General features: G+C 38.6%; 1 pseudogene; it reads left to right on the top strand.

Moving 5' to 3' along the window:
• The window catches only part of LOC125107143 (ATP-dependent zinc metalloprotease YME1L1-like), a 51,864-nt pseudogene that overhangs the window by 5,430 nt on the left and 25,685 nt on the right, over positions 1 to 20,749 (top strand).

The raw sequence follows: 20,749 nt of genomic DNA, 5'->3' as shown, positions 1-20,749 counted from the left end.
AGAGTACATTTCACCTCCAGAAACCACTTTCTTGGGGCACCTGGGTGGCTCAGTTGGTTAAGCATCTGCCTTCGGTTCAGGTCATGACCCCAGGGTCCTGGGATCGAGCCCCGCATTGGGCTTCCTGCTCAGTGGGGAGCCTGCTTCTCCCTGTCCTGTCTCTCCTCCCGGCTTGTGGCTTGTGCCTTGTGTGCTCTCTCTCAATCACACACTCGCTCACACACACTCTCTCTCAAATAAATAAAATCTTAAAAAGAACCCACTTTCTTGGCTCATCCATAAGAAGCAACTCATCCGTCTTAGTGCGATCATGGAATTGCAGCGCTTCCCTCACATCTTCAGGGTCTGCTTCTAGTTCTTGCTATTTCCACCACATTTACAGTTACTTTTTCCAGTGAAGTCTTGACCCCCTCAAAGTCAACCCATAAGGTTTGGAATCCGTTTCTTCCAAACCCCGGTTAATGTTGATATTTTTACCTCTTCCTGTGAGAATGTTCTTTTTTTTTTTTTTTTTAAAGATTTTTTTTATTTATTCATGGACAGAGAGAGATCACAAGTAGGCAGAGAAGGAGGCAGAGAGAGAGAGAGGAGGAAGCAGGCTCCCTGCTGAGCAGAGAGCCCAATGCGGGACTTGATCCCAGGACACTGAGATCATGACCTGAGCTGAAGGCAGAGGCTTAACCCACTGAGCCACCCAGGCATCCCTGTGAAAATGTTCTTAATGCCATCTGAAATGGTGAATTCTTTTCCAGAAGGTTTTCAGTTTACTTTGCCCAGATCCGTCAGAAGAATCACACTCTATGGCAGCTGTAGTCTTTATAAAAATGTATTTTTTTTTAAAGATTTTATTTATTTATTTGACAGACAGAGATCACAAGTAGGCAGAGAAGGAGGCAGAGAGAGAGAGAGGAGGAAGCAGGCTCCCTGCTGAGCAGAGAGCCCAATGCGGGACTTGATCCCAGGACACTGAGATCATGACCTGAGCTGAAGGCAGAGGCTTAACCCACTGAGCCACCCAGGCATCCCTGTGAAAATGTTCTTAATGCCATCTGAAATGGTGAATTCTTTTCCAGAAGGTTTTCAGTTTACTTTGCCCAGATCCGTCAGAAGAATCACACTCTATGGCAGCTGTAGTCTTTATAAAAATGTATTTTTTTTTAAAGATTTTATTTATTTATTTGACAGACAGAGATCACAAGCAGGCAGAGAGGCAGGCAGAGAGAGAGGGGGAAGCAGGCTCCCCACCGAGCAGAGAGCCCGATGCGGGGCGCGATCCTAGGACCCCGGGATCATGACCCGAGTGGAAGGCAGAGGCTTAACCCACTGAGCCACCCAGGCACCCCAAAATGTATTTCTTAAATAATAAGACTTGAGAGTATAAATTGCTTCTGACCCATGGGCTGTAGAATGAATGTTGTGTTAGCAGACGGGAAAGCAACATTAATCTGGTTGTACACATCCAGTGGAGCTTTGGGTAATCAAGGACATTGGCAAAGAGCAGTAATATTTTGGAAGGAATCATTTTTTTATGAGCAGCAGGTCTGGTAACAGGGGGCCTAGAGTATTGACTAAATCATATTCTAAATAAATGTGCTATCAACCAGGCTTTGTTTTTCCATTTATAGAGCAGAGGCAGCATAGATTTAATACTATTCCTTTTTTTTTTTTTAAAGAGAGAAAGTGACCTTTTTTTTTTAAGATTTTATTTATTTGCCAGAGAGAGAGAGAGAGTACACACAAGCAGGCAGAGAGGCAGTCAGAGACAGCGAGAGAAGCAGGCTCCCTGCTGAGCAAGGAGCCCCATGTGGGACTCGATCCCAGGACCCTGGGATCAAGATCTGAGCCCAAGGCAGCAGCTTAACCAACTGAGCCACCCAGGCGTCCCGATTTAATACTATTCTTAAGGGCCTAGGATTTTCGGAATGGTAAATAAGTATTGGTTTCAACTTAAAATCAGCTAAAATAGTCCCTAATGAGAGAGTCAGCCTGTCTTTTGAAGCTTTGAAGCCAGGCATTGACTTCTCCTCTCTAGTTATGAAAGTTCTAGATGGCATCTTAGACTAGAAGGCTGTTTCTTGTACACTGAAAATCTGTTTAGTGTAGTTATTCATTAGTTATCTATGTCATCTAGATCTGGATAATTTGCGGCAGCTTCTGTATTTGCTGCTTTACCTTGTGCGTTTACGTTACCGAGAGGGCTTCTTAAACCTCATGAACCTACCTCTGCTAGCTTCAGAATGTTCTTCTGCAGCTTCTTCACCTCTCTCAGCCTTCATAGATTTAATACAGTTAGGCCGTTGCTCTCAATGAAGCTTTGGCTTAGGGGAATGTTGTGGTTGGTTTGCTCTTCTATCCAGACTACGAAAACTTTCAGCAAGAAGGCCTCATTTTGCTTTTTTATCATTTGTGTGTTCACTATAATGGTACATTGAATTTACTTCAAGAACTTTTCTTTTGCATGTACAACTTGGCAAAGTCAAGAGGCTTATCTTTCAGGCTATCTTGGCTTTCGACATGCTTTCCTTACCAGGCTTAATCACATTTATATATATTTTTTTTCTTTCTATTTTTTTATTTTTTCAGCATAACAGTATTCATTATTTTTGCACCACACCCAGTGCTCCATGCAATCTGTGCCCTCCACAATACCCACCACCTAGTGCCCCCAACCTCCCACCCCCCACCCCTTCAAAATTCCCAGATCGTTTTTCAGAGTCCATAGTCTCTCATGGTTCACCTCCCCTTCCAATTTCCCTCAACTCCCCTCTCCTCTCCATCTCCCCTTGTCCTCCATGCTATTTATTATACTCCACAAATAAGTGAAACCATATGATAATTAACTCTCTCTGCTTGACTTATTCCACTCAGCATAATCTCTTCCAGTCCCGTCCATGTTGCTACAAAACTTGGGTATTCATCCTTTCTTTTTTTTTTTTTTTTTTTTTTTTTTTTTACAGCTTTATAAACATATATTTTTATCCCCAGGGGTACAGGTCTGCGAATCGCCAGATTTACACACTTCACAACACTCACCATAGCACATACCCTCCCCAATATCCATAACCCCACCCCCTCTCCCAACCCCCTCCCCCCATCAACCCTCAGTTTGTTTTGTGAGATTAAGAGTCACTTATGGTTTGTCTCCCTCCCAATCCCATCTTGTTTCATTTACTCTTCTCCTACCCCCTCAACCCCCCATGTTGCATCTCCTCTCCCTCATATCAGGGAGATCATATGATAGTTGTCTTTCTCCGATTGACTTATTTCGCTAAGCATGATACCCTCTAGTTCCATCCACGTCGTCGCAAATGGCAAGATTTCATTTCTTTTGATGGCTGCATAGTATTCCATTCTGTATATATACCACATCTTCTTTATCCATTCGTCTGTTGATGGACATCTAGGTTCTTTCCATAGTTTGGCTATTGTAGACATTGCTGCCATAAACATTCGGGTGCATGTGCCCCTTCGGATCACTACGTTTGTATCTTTAGGGTAAATACCCAGCAGTGCAATTGCAGGGTCATAGGGTAGTTCTATTTTCAACATTTTGAGGAACCTCCATGCTGTTTTCCAGAGTGGTTGCACCAGCTTGCATTCCCACCAACAGTGTAGGAGGGTTCCCCTTTCTCTGCATCCTCGCCAGCATCTGTCATTTCCTGACTTGTTAATTTTAGCCATTCTGACTGGTGTGAGGTGATATCTCATGGTGGTTTTGATTTGTATTTCCCTGATGCCGAGTGATATGGAGCACTTTTTCATGTGTCTGTTGGCCATCTGGATGTCTTCTTTGCAGAAATGTCTGTTCATGTCCTCTGCCCATTTCTTGATTGGATTATTTGTTCTTTGGGTGTTGAGTTTGCTAAGTTCTTTATAGATTTTGGACACTAGCCCTTTATCCGATATGTCATTTGCAAATATCTTCTCCCATTCTGTCAGTTGTCTTTTGGTTTTGTGAACTGTTTCCTTTGCTGTGCAAAAGCTTTTGATCTTGATAAAATCCCAAAAGTTCATTTTTGCCCTTGCTTCCCTTGCCTTTGGTGATGTTCCTAGGAAGATGTTGCTGCGGCTGAGGTCGAAGAGGTTGCTGCCTGTGTTCTCCTCGAGGATTTTGCTGGATTCCTTTCTCACATTGAGATCCTTCATCCATTTTGAGTCTATTTTCGTGTGTGGTGTAAGGAAATGATCCAATTTCATTTTTCTGCATGTGGCTGTCCAATTTTCCCAACACCATTTATTGAAGAGGCTGTCTTTGTTCCATTGGACATTCTTTCCTGCTTTGTCGAAGATGAGTTGACCATAGAGTTGAGGGTCTATTTCTGGGCTCTCTATTCTGTTCCATTGATCTATGTGTCTGTTTTTGTGCCAGTACCATGCTGTCTTGATGATGACAGCTTTGTAATAGAGCTTGAAGTCCGGAATTGTGATGCCACCAACTTTGGCTTTCTTTTTCAATATTCCTTTGGCTATTCGAGGTCTTTTCTGGTTCCATATAAATTTTAGGATTATTTGTTCCATTTCTTTGAAAAAAATGGGTGGTACTTTGATAGGAATTGCATTAAATGTGTAGATTGCTTTAGGTAGCATAGACATTTTCACAATATTTATTCTTCCAATCCAGGAGCATGGAACATTTTTCCATTTCTTTGTGTCTTCCTCAATTTCTTTCATGAGTACTTTATAGTTTTCTGAGTATAGATTCTTAGTCTCTTTGGTTAGGTTTATTCCTAGGTCTCTTATAGTTTTGGGTGCAATTGTAAATGGGATGGACTCCTTAATTTCTCTTTCTTCTGTCTTGTTGTTGGTGTAGAGAAATGCAACTGATTTCTGTGCATTGATTTTATATCCTGACACTTTACTGAATTCCTGTACAAGTTCTAGCAGTTTTGGAGTGGAGTCTTTTGGGTTTTCCACATAGAGTATCATATCATCTGCGAAGAGTGATAGTTTGACTTCTTCTTTGCCGATTTGGATGCCTTTAATTTCCTTTTGTTGTCTGATTGCTGAGGCTAGGACTTCTAGTACTATGTTGAATAGCAGTGGTGATAATGGACATCCCTGCCGTGTTCCTGACCTTAGCGGAAAAGCTTTCAGTTTTTCTCCATTGAGAATGATATTTGCGGTGGTTTTTCATAGATGGCTTTGATAATATTGAGGTATGTGCCGTCTATCCCTACACTTTGAAGAGTTTTGATCAGGAAGGGATGCTGTACTTTGTCAAATGCTTTTTCAGCATCTATGGAGAGTATCATATGGTTCTTGTTCTTTCTTTTATTAATGTGTTGTATCACATTGATTGATTTGCGGATGTTGAACCAGCCTTGCAGCCCTGGAATAAATCCCACTTGGTCGTGGTGAATAATCCTTTTAACGTACTGTTGAATCCTATTGGCTAGTATTTTGGCGAGAATTTTTGCATCTGTGTTCATCAAGGATATTGGTCTGTAGTTCTCTTTTTTGTTGGGATCCTTGTCTGGTTTTGGGATCAAGGTGATGCTGGCCTCATAAAATGAGTTTGGAAGTTTTCCTTCTATTGCTATTTTTTGGAACAGTTTCAGGAGAATAGGAATTAGTTCTTCTTTAAATGTTTGGTAGAATTCCCCCGGGAAGCCGTCTGGCCCTGGGCTTTTGTTTGTTTGGAGATTTTTGATGACTGTTTCAATCTCCTTACTGCTTATGGGTCTGTTGAGGCTTTCTATTTCTTCCTGGTTCAGTTGTGGTAGTTTATATGTCTCTAGGAATGCATCCATTTCTTCCAGATTGTCAAATTTGTTGGCGTAGAGTTGCTCATAGTATGTTCTTATAATTGTCTGTATTTCTTTGGTGTTCGTTGTGATCTCTCCTCTTTCATTCATGATTTTATTTATTTGGGTCCTCTCTCTTTTCTTTTTGATAAGTCTGGCCAGGGGTTTATCAATCTTATTAATTCTTTCAAAGAACCAGCTCCTCGTTTCGTTGATTTGTTCTGTTGTTTTTTTTGGTTTCTATTTCATTGATTTTTGCTCTGATCTTTATGATTTCTCTTCTCCTGCTGGGTTTAGGCTTTCTTTCCTGTTCTTTCTCCAGCTCCTTTAGGTGTAGGGTTAGGTTGTGTACCTGAGACCTTTCTTGTTTCTTGAGAAAGGCTTGTACCACTATATATTTTCCTCTCAGGACTGCCTTTGTTGTGTCCCACAGATTTTGAACCGCTGTGTTTTCATTATCATTTGTTTCCATGAAATTTTTCAATTCTTCTTTAATTTCCTGGTTGACCCATTCATTCTTTAGAAGGATGCTGTTTAGTCTCCATGTATGTGGGTTCTTTCCAAATTTCCTCTTGTGATTGAGTTCTAGCTTCAGAGCGTTGTGGTCTGAAAATATGCAGGGAATGATCCCAATCTTTTGATACCGGTTGGACCTGATTTAGGACTGAAGATGTGATCTATTCTGGAGAATGTTCCATGTGCACTAGAGAAGAATGTGTATTCTGTTGCTTTGGGATGAAATGTTCTGAATATATCTGTGATGTCCATCTGGTCCAGTGTTCATTTAAGGCCTTCATTTCCTTGTTGATCTTTTGCTTGGATGATCTGTCCATTTCAGTGAGGGGAGTGTTAAAGTCCCCTACTATTATTGTATTATTGTTGATGTGTTTCTTTGATTTTGTTATTAATTGGTTTATATAGTTGGCTGCTCCCACGTTAGGGGCATAGATATTTAAAATTGTTAGATCTTCTTGTTGGATAGTTCCTTTGAGTATGATATAGTGTCCTTCCTCATCTCTTATTGTAGTCTTTGACTTAAAATCTAATTGATCTGATATAAGGATTGCCACTCCTGCTTTCTTCTGATGTCCATTAGCATGGTAAATTCTTTTCCACCCCCTCACTTTAAATCTGGAGGTGTCTTCAGGTTTAAGATGAGTTTCTTGTAGGCAACATATAGATGGGTTTTGTTTTTTTATCCATTCTGATACCCTGTGTCTTTTGATTGGGGCATTTAGCCCATTAACATTCAGGGTAAGTATTGAGAGATATGAATTTAGTGCCATTGTATTGCCTGTAAGGTGACTGTTATTGTATATTGTCTCTGTTTCTTTCTGATCTACTACTTTTAGGGTCTCTCTTTGCTTAGAGGACCCCTTCCAATATTTCCTGTAGAGCTGGTTTGGTATTTGCAAATTCTTTCAGTTTTTGTTTGTCCTGGAAGCTTTTAATCTCTCCTTCTATTTTCAATGATAGCCTAGCTGGATATAGTATTCTTGGCTGCATGTTTTTCTCATTTAGTACTCTGAATATATCATGCCAGCTCTTTCTGGCCTGCCAGGTCTCTGTGGATAAGTCTGCTGCCAATCTAATATTTTTACCATTGTACGTTACAGACTTCTTTTCCTGGGCTGCTTTCAGGATCTTCTCTTTGTCACTAAGACTTGTCAATTTTACTATTAGGTGACGGGGTGTGGACCTATTCTTATTGATCTTGAGGGGGGTTCTCTGAACCTCCTGGATTTTGATGCTTGTTCCCTTTGCCATATTGGGGAAATTCTCTCCAATAATTCTCTCCAATATACCTTTTGCTCCCCTCTCTGTTTCCTCTTCTTCTGGAATCCCAATTATTCTAATGTTGTTTCATCTTATGGTGTCACTTATCTCTTGAATTTTCCCCTCGTGATCCAGTAGCTGTTTGTCCCTCTTTTGCTCAGCTTCTTTATTCTCTGTCATTTGGTCTTCTATATCGCTAATTCTTTCTTCTGCCTCATTTATCCTAGCCGTCAGAGCCTCCATTTTTGTTTGCACCTCATTAATAGCTTTTTTGATTTCAACTTGGTTAGATTTTAGTTCTTTTATTTCTCCAGAAAGGGCTTTTATATCTCCCGAGAGGGTTTCTCTAATATCTTCCATGCCTTTTTCGAGCCCGGCTAGAACCTTGAGAATCGTCATTCTGAACTCTGGATCTGACATATTACCAATGTCTGTATTGATTAGGTCCCTAGCCTTTGGTACTGCCTCTTGTTCTTTTTTTTTGTGGTGAATTTTTCCGCCTTGTCATTTTGTCCAGATAAGAGTATATGAAGGAGCAAGTAAAATACTAAAAGGGTGGCAACAACCCCAGGAAAATATGCTTTAGCCAAATCAGAAGAGATCCCAAATCGTGGGGGGGGAGAAAGGGGATAAAAAGAGGTTCAGAAAGAAAGAAAAAAAAATTAAAAAAATAAAACCAATAAAGAGAATGTATAAAAAGTAAAAAATATATATATATATTAGATAAACTAGTTAAAAATGTTAAAAAAGAATAGGGTAAAAGTTAAAAAAATTTAGCAGAAGAAGAAAAAAAATTGAGAAAGAAAAGAAAAAAAAATTAATTTAACTGCAAAGCTAAAGAATCATGGGGAGAAAGCCATGAGTTCCGTGATTTGCTTTCTCCTCCTCTGGAATTCCGCCGCTCTCCTTGGTATTGAAACTACACTCCTTGGTAGGTGAACTTGGTCCTGGCTGGGTTTCTCGTTGATCTTCTGGGGGAGGGGCCTGTTGTAGTGATTCTCAAGCATCTTTGCCCCAGGCGGAGTTGCACCGCCCTTACCCGGAGCCGGGCTGAGTAATCCGCTCAGGTTTGCTTTCGGGAACTCTTGTTCCCTGAGCGCTTTCCGTAGAGTTCCCGGGGACAGGAAGATGGCGGCCTCCCAGTTTCTGGCCTGGAGGAGCCGAGAGCCCGGGGCCCCACTCCTCAGTGCGCCCCCAGAGAACAGTGCCCAATTACTCCCGTCACCCTGGACTCTGGCTGGCTCCGAGCTGACCAAGCCTGCGACCGGTTCAAGGTAACCCCGAGCTTAGAGCTCACTCCTCGGCTCTGTCTCTGTAGCCGGCTTCCCCGCTCTAATACCTGTGAGCTCTGCGACACTCAGACACCCCCGATCCTTCTGTGACCCTGCGGGACCTGAGGCCACGCTGACCCCGTGTGGGCTTCACCCTGGTTAAGCCTCTGGAGCGATGTCCCTCAGTGGAACAGACTTTTAAAAGTCCTGATGTTGTGCTCCGTTGCTCCGCCGCTCGCCGCGAGCCAGCCCCTCCCCCCGCGGTCTATCTTCCCGTCGCTTTGAATTCACTTCTCCGCCAGTCCTACCTTGCAGAAAGTGGTTGATTTTCTGTTTCTAGAGTTGCTGTTCTTCTTCTCTTCGATCTCCCGTTGGATTTGTAGGTGTTTGTAATCTTTAGATAAGCTATCTAGCTGATCTCCCGCTACCTGAAGTAGTCTCAGCCTGCTACTTCTCCGCCATCTTGACTCCTTCCCCTTGATCTGATTTTTGTTAATGCACATTCTCCCAGGTCATGTTACCCATTTTCACGTATGTATGTGTGTATGTATGTATGTAAATGTGTGTGTTTGTGTGTGTGTGTGTGTGTATAATATGCTGATGACTCCCAAATATATCCCCAACCCTAAATTTACTTTAAATCTTTGAAGTCACTTATTAGTGCCTTGTTAAAATACCCCTCTGAAGGGGCACGTGGGTCCTGGGTGGCTCAGTGGATTAAAGCCTCTGCCTTCCGCTCAGGTCATGATCCCAGGGTCCTGGGATCAAGCCCCACATCTGGCTCTCTGCTCAGCAGGGAGCCTGCTTCCCTTCCTCTCTCTCTGCCTGCCTCTCTGCGTACTTGTGATCTCTGTCAAATAAATAAAAATCTCAAAAAAAAAAAGTATCTTGAGAAAAATGTTTAAAAAAAAAAACCCTCTGAAGAGAATTTCAGGGACCTCAAAATTAAGATGTCCAAACTTGGCTATTCTCACATTACGTGTATTTGAACTTGCAGTGGGATTGGCCCTTTCTATCAGTCTGGTTCCAACCAGGAGAGAGAAACCACATAGTTATAATGCTAAAAATTAGTGTATTTTTTTAGTTTAACTTTTTTAAAACCCTGTTTTTTTAAGGGATTGGAATAGCTAGGAATTGGCTAGTAATAAGTAAACTCTAAAACACAGAGTACTAGCAGATTTAAGGAGTAGCTAATACTCTTAGGACTGAGATGGCGCAATGGCAGGAAGAGTTCTTCACCCACGGCTGAGGTCCTGACCTTATTGGAAGAGGGCATGGCCTTGGCTCATCGACTGGCTACGCTGGTGTGTCCTGCTAGCTGCACTTGATGGAAATCTGTCATGCAGGGTAGCAGGGAATGCTGTTCATGGGAATGTCTCTTACTGGAAAAGCTGCTACTTGTTCACTCTAGAAGCCGCTGTTTACTGTGGAAGCCATGTTTTGGAGAAGCTGTCCAGGTGGCAGATGCTAGAAACACCATGGGTGCTACACGTAGGAGCCTGCTGAACGAGCACACCGGAACCAGACACAAAAACACTTTCCTCTTACAGTGTCTCCCGTGCTCTTTACTGACAAAGTTTACATTGTCCCAGCTGGCAAGGGAAAAATATTTAAAGAGCCCAGATCATTGTTCATGGAGCCAACAAAAAGGATGAAGAGGAGCTACGAGATAATAAATTGATAACTAGAGTGTCCACCCAGAACCCTTCTTCCTCTCAGCTCTCTGTTGATTTTTCCAAATGTCTGTTGTCCGTGATTTGTTATTTCTGTCTTTCGCTCGGGCTTGGTTCAGGCTCATACCATTTTTTCTCTTGTTCCGTCAGCCTTTTTTCATCCAGTTTATTATCTTTGTCTTCTATTTTCTAGCTATAAAACAAAACTAATCAAATTAGCTATAGAATTAAATTCAGACAAGGCTCTTTACAATTTGACCTTAGCCTATCTAGTTCATTCTATCATCACTGATCTTTGGACTACTTCTGAAACATTCCAGGTGCTTTGATGATATTTTGTTTGTCCCTTACCCCAAGGTTTCCCATCATTTTGGAAATAAGGTGTTACCTCAGTGAAGCTGTATCTGACTTTGGAAATTAGTTGCTCTCTGTTCTCTCTTTTTTTAAGATTTTATTTATTTATTTGACAGAGAGAGATCACAAGTAGGCAGAGAGGCAGGCGGCGGGGACGGGGGGAAGCAGGCTCCCTGCTGAGCCCGAGATCATGACCTGAGCCGAAGGCAGAGGCCCAACCTACTGAGCCACCCAGGCGCCCTCTCTTACCACTTTTTGTTTTAAATATCTCTATAATAGCAGTTATTATGTTGTATGATAATTGCTGCACTTAAATGTACCTTATTTCTTCTTACGTTTCAAGGACCTGACAGCCAGTAAGTAAGGGAAGTAATTTTTAGTTAAGAATCTGCATTTCCCTTTTGAAGTCTTTGCATTATAAATAGACATTTTGGCTTCCCATTCTAAAAGATAGCTTTTGAAGGGCACCTGGGTGGCCCCTTTGGTTAAGTGTCCAACTCTTGATCTCAGCTCAGGTTCTGATTTTAGGGTCATGAGTTCAAGCCCTGCACTGGGCTCCATGTCAGACTCCATGCTGGGCGTGAAGCCTACTTAAAAAAATAATAATAAAGGATAACTTTTGAAAAGTAGCTTTTGAGTATTACAGTGCTGTTTTCATTGTAATGATACGCTTTATATTGTGTAGTTTTTAATAAAGAGGACTTTTAAGTATTTTGTTTCATCATACCTTTAACTATGCTTGCCTTGGTGTTTGGATGTCAGATGAGTAACACGTGATCTTTTCCATTGATCCATACCACCTTGTGAAGTTGGCAGGGCATGTCTCATAGGCATTGTACTAAGAGGCAGTTGATTCTGAGAATATGAATGACTTGTCCTAAAGCCAGTAGCTGAGAAACCCCTGGACATCAGTCCAGAACTATATAATCCATGGATCTAACTTCATTCATTTATTTTTGCGTGTGTGAAATTTTTATGAATCTAGTTTCACATCAGTCATCAGAAGCTGATACTTTACTTGTTCTGTTTATTTTTGCTTCCCGTGCTAGAACTTCTGGCTGTTTGGGGCTAATTTTTGTTTGTCTTTCATGTCTGCCTGACAGCTCCTGTGGACAAGAAAATAACTCACTTCTATCCTATTTGTAGTTAGTTTAGAACTATTTTAATGTGAGTGTATTTTCTTCCTTGGTTTTCACACATTTTTTTGAAAAATTTTTATTTATTTGACAGAGAGAGGTCACAAGTAGGCAGAGAGGCAGGCAGAGAGAGGGGAAGGGAAGCAGGCTCCCTGCTGAGCAGAGAGCAGATCCCAGGACCCCTGGGATCATGACTTGAGCCGAAGGCAGAGGCTTTAACCCACTGAACCACCCAGGTGCCCCCACACATTTTTTACTTTGTTCAGTTTTCCTCTTTCTTAGAAGGTAGGTATGGGTAATTATAGAACCTCTCAGTTCAAAGTAGGATCTCAGCAATGAGACCAGAGGAGTGAGATGTCCTTTGGTAACAGCATATCCCCACCCCAACCTTTTTTTTTTTTTTAAATCAAATGTGCTTTTGTTTATGGGCATTAGAGACTGAAGGAAGCTTTAAAAGTCCATAACTTAGAGGCACTATTGTGAATATATTTTTAACCTTTGTCAAACCTCATATGAGTAACCTCCATAGAACCAGAACTATAAATATATTGCACCAGGAATGCCTGGGTAGCTTAGTTGGTTAAGTGTCTGCCTTCAGCTTGGGTCACGATCCCAGAGTCTTGGGATCTTGCTTCTCCCTCTGCCTGCTGCTCCCCCTGCTTTTGCTCTGTCTTCTCTGGCAAATAAATAAATAAATAATGTCTTTTAAAAAATAAATATTCACACCAATTTGTTTTTTTTTCCAATTTAATTTTTAAATACTAGAAAAAAAAAGACAATACCTTTGTTAGATTTTTTGAATCCATAATTTTTCAAGTAAAAAGAACTCTTTAAGTTAAATATCTTGGTATTAATTGCTAACTTGGTTGACTCACTCTTTTACAGCCTGTACTTAATTTAAGAGACCTTGGATTATCTGAATTAAAACTTGGACAGATTGATCAACTAGTAGACAGTCTACTTCCTGGATTTTGTAAAGGCAAGCGTGTTTCTTCCCATTGGCATACATCTCATATCTCTGCACAGTCCTTCTTTGAAAATAAATATGGTAAGTTGGTGTATTTTTTGTTCCAATTTAAGTAAGCTGTTGTAGTTACTAAAAATTTAACAGATAGCATTTATTTATGCTTACTGTGTGTTAGCTTCTTTCCTGAGTTCTGTTCCATTCCTTTCCTTTTTCCTTTTCTCTTTCTTTCCCTCTTTCCTTTCTTTTCCTTTTCTTTTTTATTTTATTTTATTTTATTTATTTATTTGACAGACAGAAATCACAAGTAGGCAGAGAGACAGGCAGAGAGAGAGGAGGAAGCAGGTTCCCCGCTGAGCAGAGAGCCTGATGTGGGGCTCTATCCCAGGACCCTGGGATCATGACCCAAGCCGAAAAGCAGAGGCTTTAACCCACTGAGCCACCCAGGCGCTTTTCCTTTTTCTTTTTTTTCCTTCTTTTCCTTTTCTTAATTACCTTTCATATTGGAATAATTTCGGATTTACAGGAAAGTTGCAGAGATAGTACTGAGTTCCTGTATGTCCTTCACCTGGCTTCCTCTGATGTTAACTGCCTGCTTAACCATGGTGCATTTGTCAAAACTAAGAAAATAATATTGGTACAGTACGTTTAAGTAAACTATAGACTATATTTAGACCAAATGAAATTTCATCTTCCTAAATTACTGGTTTTTCCACACTAGGCTTCTTTATTTGTCCCAAGATCTACTATAGCACATTACATAGATTGTGGAATAGTGGAGTATTGTTTTTATTTTAGGTGACAAACTTTTATTGGATTCCAAGAACCATGCTAGTTTCTGAGAATACATTGAAGTAATAATCATAGTCCTTTTTTTTGAAAGAATGTATATTTTCTTATTTCAGTCTTGTAACAATCTGGTGTTAAAATAAGTTCGTGGTTTGTAGACGGGGTTTCACTTCATGAGTTTCTTTTTGGATGATGCTTAAACAATAAATGTTAGAACTTTTTTTTTTTAATTGATGGAAGAACATATTTAAATAATCAGTGTAAGCTATAATAGCCCAGGAACATGCAAGTTTAATTCATTTTGTGATAAAGTTTTGATTGAAGTCATACTTGGTATAAACTTAATTCATTTACTAATTATTCTATTGCTTTTATTTCGTATATGGGTTGTAGTATAAGTAAAGAATTCAAGAATGAGAAAAATGAAGTTTTTGAACTTGGGGGCTTGGACTAAAAATCTGCTTCTATTTTAATGTTACACTACCTCCTTCCTGAGAGAAGTCCTCAGGCTGCGTGGTTAAGGGTGAGGAGTAGACTAGGATCAAACTCATTCCTGCCACTGAGTGACTGTGGCATTTACTTTAATCCCCCAAACTGCTGTTTTCTCATGTGAAGCGTGAGGAAAAACTCCTTATCTCACTTTGCAGGATCAAATGAAATAATCTAAATAGTTTATTTAGCCCATACTCTGCTATTTGGCTCATAGTAAGTGTTCAGTAGAGTAAAATTTTTGTTACTCTCATTGCTGGGTAGTTTAGTAGTATTACTGTTGGTCTACTGGTCGGCATATTTACATTTCCTTTTAAGGTTCCTTGCCAGCTGTTTTCTTGGCTTAGGCAGGCAGAGGTATTAGGACGGGGTGTGTTGATTCCTAGGAAAATCCCTGCATTCTGTCTGGGGTATTAGGATGGAGGAAAACCAGTTTCTGTTGGTCCCATTTACTTCCTCCCGAGGATCACGAATGTAAAGTAGGATGGGACCCATTAGTCTATCGTGGGAATTCGAAGGACCACCAAAGATGATGGCTTCCGGCTATGGGAGGAACTGTCTTTGACCCCAGTGACCGGAAGCTTTGAGAGAGAAAGATGACTGCTTCTGGTTTACAGTGTTAAATCACATTATTTATTAGCATTTTTGAAATGGTCCCTAGGAAGTAGCAGTTTTTTATCTCTTTGTGCTCTTTACTAAAAGTTACTTTAGGTAAACACATGTGTCTTTTACCTTGTGGTTTGAATTTAATTTCTTTGGCAGCTGTAGTCATATATCAGATAAAAAAGATAATCTGTTGGATAACTGGTAGATCGTGGTAATGCGATGAAGAACTGTAATCAGATTAGCAGTATTTTTAAAAACTACAAGCAGAGTCATATGAACAAATAAAAGGCTAAGCTCATATTTTTGCTTTCTAATATTTGATATAATTATTATATTTTGTGACTTTTTTTTAGCTTGGTAAATAGAAAATATACTTTTTTCAATTCTCTTCCAGGTTACTTAGATATGTTTAGTACTTTATGTTCCTCTTGCTTATACAGACAACATTCAAGAACTCTTAAAAGTATTTGTTCAGATCTTCAGTGCTGGCCAGGTACGAAACAACAACTGCATTTATTTTGGGGGGAAAAAAAAAGATTTCTTTAACAGATTCTTATTTATCTTTCTTAATCATATTAATGTTTATAAACAATCATTTATAGCTCATAGCTCACATTAGAACTGATAGATTATTTGGAGTCAATTAGTTTGGGTATGTCTGATTTTTAGTTGGGGAAATATATATATAGTAGCTGAATTTTGAATGTGAGTGATAAGTGCCACAGTAAATCAAACTTTAGGGAATTTATCTACACCTTCAACATAATTAACTAAGCACGTTTGTTTACTTCCCCATATTCTTAAAATTTCGTTTTTGAAATTGTCCCAATCAATTGCAATGACAGAAAAAAAATTTAAAGTGTAGGAAAAGTCAGGGCAACAGCAGAGGGGTTTCATCAGTGGACCAGAAATTAGAGGACTTTCTATAAGGTAAGAAATAGGTGACATCACATTGATAGCAAAATCAAATATGCATGCATTTACATTTATTTAATTCCAGATGCTAGTGAAGTCTGTTAGGTAACAGTGATAATTGTAGATGAAAAAGACATATGTTACCTACCTTCATGGAACTTAGTGACACAAAAGAGGTGTGTGCTATTATTTCCAGTAGAAGTTAGGGGAAAAACCCATTTCCAAGTCAGTAACAGTGGATGATTCGTGAACAGTTGAACTGGAAGATTGCCAAAAGTGGGCCAGTCCCAGAATAGATAGCGCTTGTAACTTTTATGCCACAACTGGCAAAAGACTTGTTGTAATAAAGGGTGTGTGTGTAGAGAAGTCTGTCTCTGAAGACTGTGTGTGAGCATTGAGGCCAAGGAGAGAAATAATGGGTTTGAATCATACACTAATTGTACCCTACTCACTCATTGTAAGTCCGTATTTTGTAGTATAAATGTATTGACCACCTAGCTAGTTTCGAGGAAACCTATCTACAGTCAGTATTGATTACTGTATTCTCTTTGCAATTACAACTGGAACAGCAAGATCTTTACACGTTGAGGAAAACTTGTAGCGTGAAAGAGAGGTGCCACGTAGGGCACAGAGACCAGTAATGCCCTGAAGAAATGGTTAATGCAGAAGACAGAAGAATTCTTAAAGAAGGATGATATATTTTTAAATATTCATGGAAGACTTATAAAAACTGAGCATTCATTAGGGAATAAGGAGAATCTTCATTTTTAGAAAGTTATAACCCGGGGTCAGGTTCTCTGATCATATAATATTGAAATCAAATAACAGAAAGGATAACTTAAAAAATTCTCAATTCTATGGACATTTAAAGATACTTTTGTAAGTGTCTTGTGGCTGAAGGAAAGAGAAACAAATTGCAGACAATTAGTAATGAACCACAGTGAAAATCAACATCAAAATCTTTGAGTTGAGGGCCAACTGATGCTGAGGGCATTGTGTAATTTATTAGGAAGTAAGAAAGAAAATAAATGGATTACACATTCATTTTGAGAATACTCTGAATAAATTAGAGAAATTAATATGTATAAAACAAATGAATACAGGAGAGTTTTACTTAGTTAAATGAAGAACAGATTTAAGAAAACAAGAAAATAGAAGAGTCTAATGAAAAACACTGAGAAAATGTTAGAAGTGTTAGAAGTAAAAAAAGTGATAACAGCCACATATAGGGAAGATTTAAAACTTTGAAGAGTGTGTATAAATAAAAATGTGTTGAAACAGTAATCCAAGTTATAAATGAACAACACCGACTCAAGAGATAAGACAATAACTATAAAATTTGAAATATAATAGTGTCCCAGAGGCACTTCAGCTCAGATGGTTTTTATGGTTTATGTTCTGTTTTCCAGGACCAAAATCAAGAAAAAGGTAGAATAGGCTTTGCTGTTTATTCCACGAGATTACTGATACTAAAATGTTATCTTAGAAAAGGATATAATAAATGTAAATACAGAAATCGTAAATAAAATCCGAAAAAGGAAGTATAGAAATGTGCTTGAAAATATGAATAAGGAATATGAGTGATTTAATATTAGGCAGTATGTTAATGTATGTTAATTTATGTTAATTATGTTATTATGTTAATTATGTTCATTAGGTCATAGATTAGGTAGATTAGGAAAGAATAATACTATTTCAATGTATGAAAAAGGCATGTAATAGATTTTAATTGTCACACTTCCTACAAAGTTGTCAAAAACTAGAATAGGAAGTTTTAAAATTTATTAAGGAAATCTATTAGGATCTTATTAATATAGGAAATAAGATAGTAGTAGCCTGTTTTTGTTGAGTAACTTGGAAGTTTTAAACAATATAATTAAAAAGGAGTTCTAGAAGTTTAAGGAAGGGACAAAATTATGATTGTTCTTTGCTTACCAGGTAATATGTTTCCAGAAAACTTAAAAAAAAATCAACTGAGGGGCGCCTGGGTGGCTCAGTGGGTTGAGCCGCTGCCTTCGGCTCAGGTCATGATCTCGGAGTCCTGGGATCGAGTCCCGCATCGGGCTCTCTGCTCAGCAGGGAGCCTGCTTCTCCTGTCTCTCTGCCTGCCTCTCTGCCTGCTTGTGATCTCTCTCTGTCAAATAAATAAATAAAATCTTTAAAAAAAAAAAAAAATCAACTGAAAGGCTACTCTAGTATCATATAAGATAAATGAATAAAAATCAATATCTTCTTATATTCTAGCAATAGGTTTTATTTATAATTTCTTCCAAACCCATTTAATCTTTTATCCTCACTAAGAAATATTCAACATAATGTATATACATGTATGTATGTGTATACACACATATATGTATACATATGTGTACACACACATACATGTATATACATTATGTTGAATATTGTTAATATTCAATACAAATATTGTATTGAATGTAATGTATAATATATATACATGTGTATATGTATGTGTGTGTGTGTGTGTGTGTGTGTGTATGCACCTGTGAAACTTCACGGAACAAAATAAAAGAGCTGGGTAAATTAAAATGAGAGAATACCATAATCCTCTTTGAAAGGACTCAGTACTATGATAGTTTTAATTTATGCCCAAATTTATTAATTCACTCCAACCCTGTTCAAAACCCTAAACACTTGCTAGGAAAACCAAGAAGCTGATTTTAAACTTGACAGTAAAATGGGGCACTTGGTTGGCTTAGTAAAACATCCATCTCTTGATCTGGGGTAGTGAGTTCAAGCCCCAAGTTGGGTGTAGAGATTATTTAAAAATAAAAAATAAAATAAAAAATAAACTTGGACATAAGAGACTCTTAATTAAATTAATTTAATTTAATTGTATCTTAATTTAATCTTAAATAAGTTCCAAATAGGTAAAGGTCTGAACAAAGTTAAAAGTCAGTAGACTCTGTTTTTTGTTTTGTTTTTTTTTAAAGATTGTTTTGTTTGGAGAGGGAGAGAGAGAGAGAGGAGGGGCAGAGGGAAAAGGAGAGGAAGAATCCCAAGCAGACCTCAAGCCCAGTGTGGAGCCTGATGCAGGGCTCTATCCCATAACCCCAAGACCAGGACCTGAGCCAAAACTAACAGTTGGACAACTTAACTGACTGAGCCACCCGGGGGACTTCTCTTAAAATCACAGTTTGGGGGTGAGGCTCTCTAGTCAGTACAGTGCAGAAAACACTAAAGATTAAAAGATAGGACTATTTTAACCTTATAAGTTGCTGTATCAAAAGACAAAGACATTAAATATTTCAGGTATATGTGACTTAAAGTTAGTATACATAATATGCTTCCTTTTTATACATGAAAATGGGAAAGGTTATGAGTGATGAATTAACTAAAGAAGATATTGAATAAAAGTAGAAGTTTTTCAAAAATTTCCCCCGTTTCTAATTTGAAATGCAAATTAAAACAAGACATTGCTTTTTGTCTATGAGATTTGTACAAATTTAAAAAATTTAGAGGGATGCCTGGGTGGCTCAGTTGGTTAAGCTCAGGTTGTGAACCCAGGGTCCTGGGATTGAGTTCCGCATTGCACTCTTTGCTCAGTGGGGAGCCAGCTTCCCCTTCTGCCTGTCGCTCCCCTGCTTGTACCCTTTGACAAATAAAATATTTAAACAAATGTTTTTAATTAAAAATTTTTATTAATCTGTATTGGAAAGGAGGTGGAGAAAAGGATACTCCTTTTCATTGGTGGTGTATAAATCAGTAACAGCCTTTTAGAGGGCAGTTTCTTAGTGTTAAATAATTCAGACCTCATGTTTCACTTTTAAGAATTTAGTCTACATGTGCTGAAAGGTGATATGTATAAGAATTTTAACTGAAGCATTCTTAGCAATAAGAAAACAGGAAACAACTAATATCCATAGTAGGAAAGTGGTTGAATATTCAAATCTGATAAATTGGGAAAATATTAACAGCCATTAAATTGAATGTAGTCTGATCTGTTCTAAAAAATGTCCATGATATATTGATTGTTTAGTGCAAGAAGATAATTGCAAAAAATTATGTATTATTTTTGTAGAAAGAGCATGTGTTTAAATACATAGAAATTTAGTCATGAAATTATTTTTCAAAGCTTTTATTCTTTTCTTTTTCTTTTTTTTTTGAATTAGGCTCTATGCCCAGTGTGGAGCGCAGTGCAATCTTGAACTCAGAACCTTGAGATGAAGACTTGAGCTGAAATCAAGAGTCGGATGCTTAACCGACTGAGCCACCCAGGTGCCCCAGTCATGAAATTAACAGTGGGCACTTCTGGGAAGTGGGATTGGGGTTTGAGGAATTAGACCCTGACTTTTATTTGATATTCATCAGTGGGTGTTTTTTTCTTTTCACATTTTAAAATTACCAAGAGAATATAAAGTTATTTTATAGATTCAATCCATTTTAATGACTTTACCAGGGTAGTGAAGTGTCAAAGAACTATGTTAAAAAGTAAGATGATAAACTTAGGATGATGGGCTTGGTGTCAGTTTTGAATCCTAGGTATTTTTCTTATAAGCATTTGCAATTAGAAGTAAATCTGATACTGTTCCGTTCAGTTTTCATACAGTCTCGGGGTTTTAAAACTTTGAAATCAAGAACTCGACGTTTACAGCCCACCTCTGAATGATTGGCGGAGACACAGCATATAGCACCATCATTTGTGAAGGTAATTAGACATTATTTTGTTGTTTGAAAAAGCAGTCATTTTAAAATTATTAAAATGAGAACATTCAATATCTGACTTCTTTTACTGGTCAGTTGATTTTCTGAAGGATTAATAACCTATGTAATCATTACACTTCCAACTCTCGTGAGTGTCCCAGTCATGTCTCTCCTTTGGCCCGTTAGACATCTCCTTTTGTTTTTTGTCCCTACACACCTACCTGTGTGTTCTCTGTGCTAATGAGTAGCATCTGCCCAAGCTAGAAACCTGGTGGTCACCTTTGATTTGTTCATCTTTTCTCTCCTCTTACATATATTAATCACTAAGGTCCTATCGATCTAGCCTCTTAAATATTTCTTAGATCAGTCT

The sequence above is a fragment of the Lutra lutra genome, chromosome 8 (assembly GCF_902655055.1).
Source record: "Lutra lutra chromosome 8, mLutLut1.2, whole genome shotgun sequence".
Taxonomy (NCBI): Eukaryota; Metazoa; Chordata; class Mammalia; order Carnivora; family Mustelidae; genus Lutra; species Lutra lutra.
This window is presented reverse-complemented; position numbering and strand designations above follow the sequence as displayed.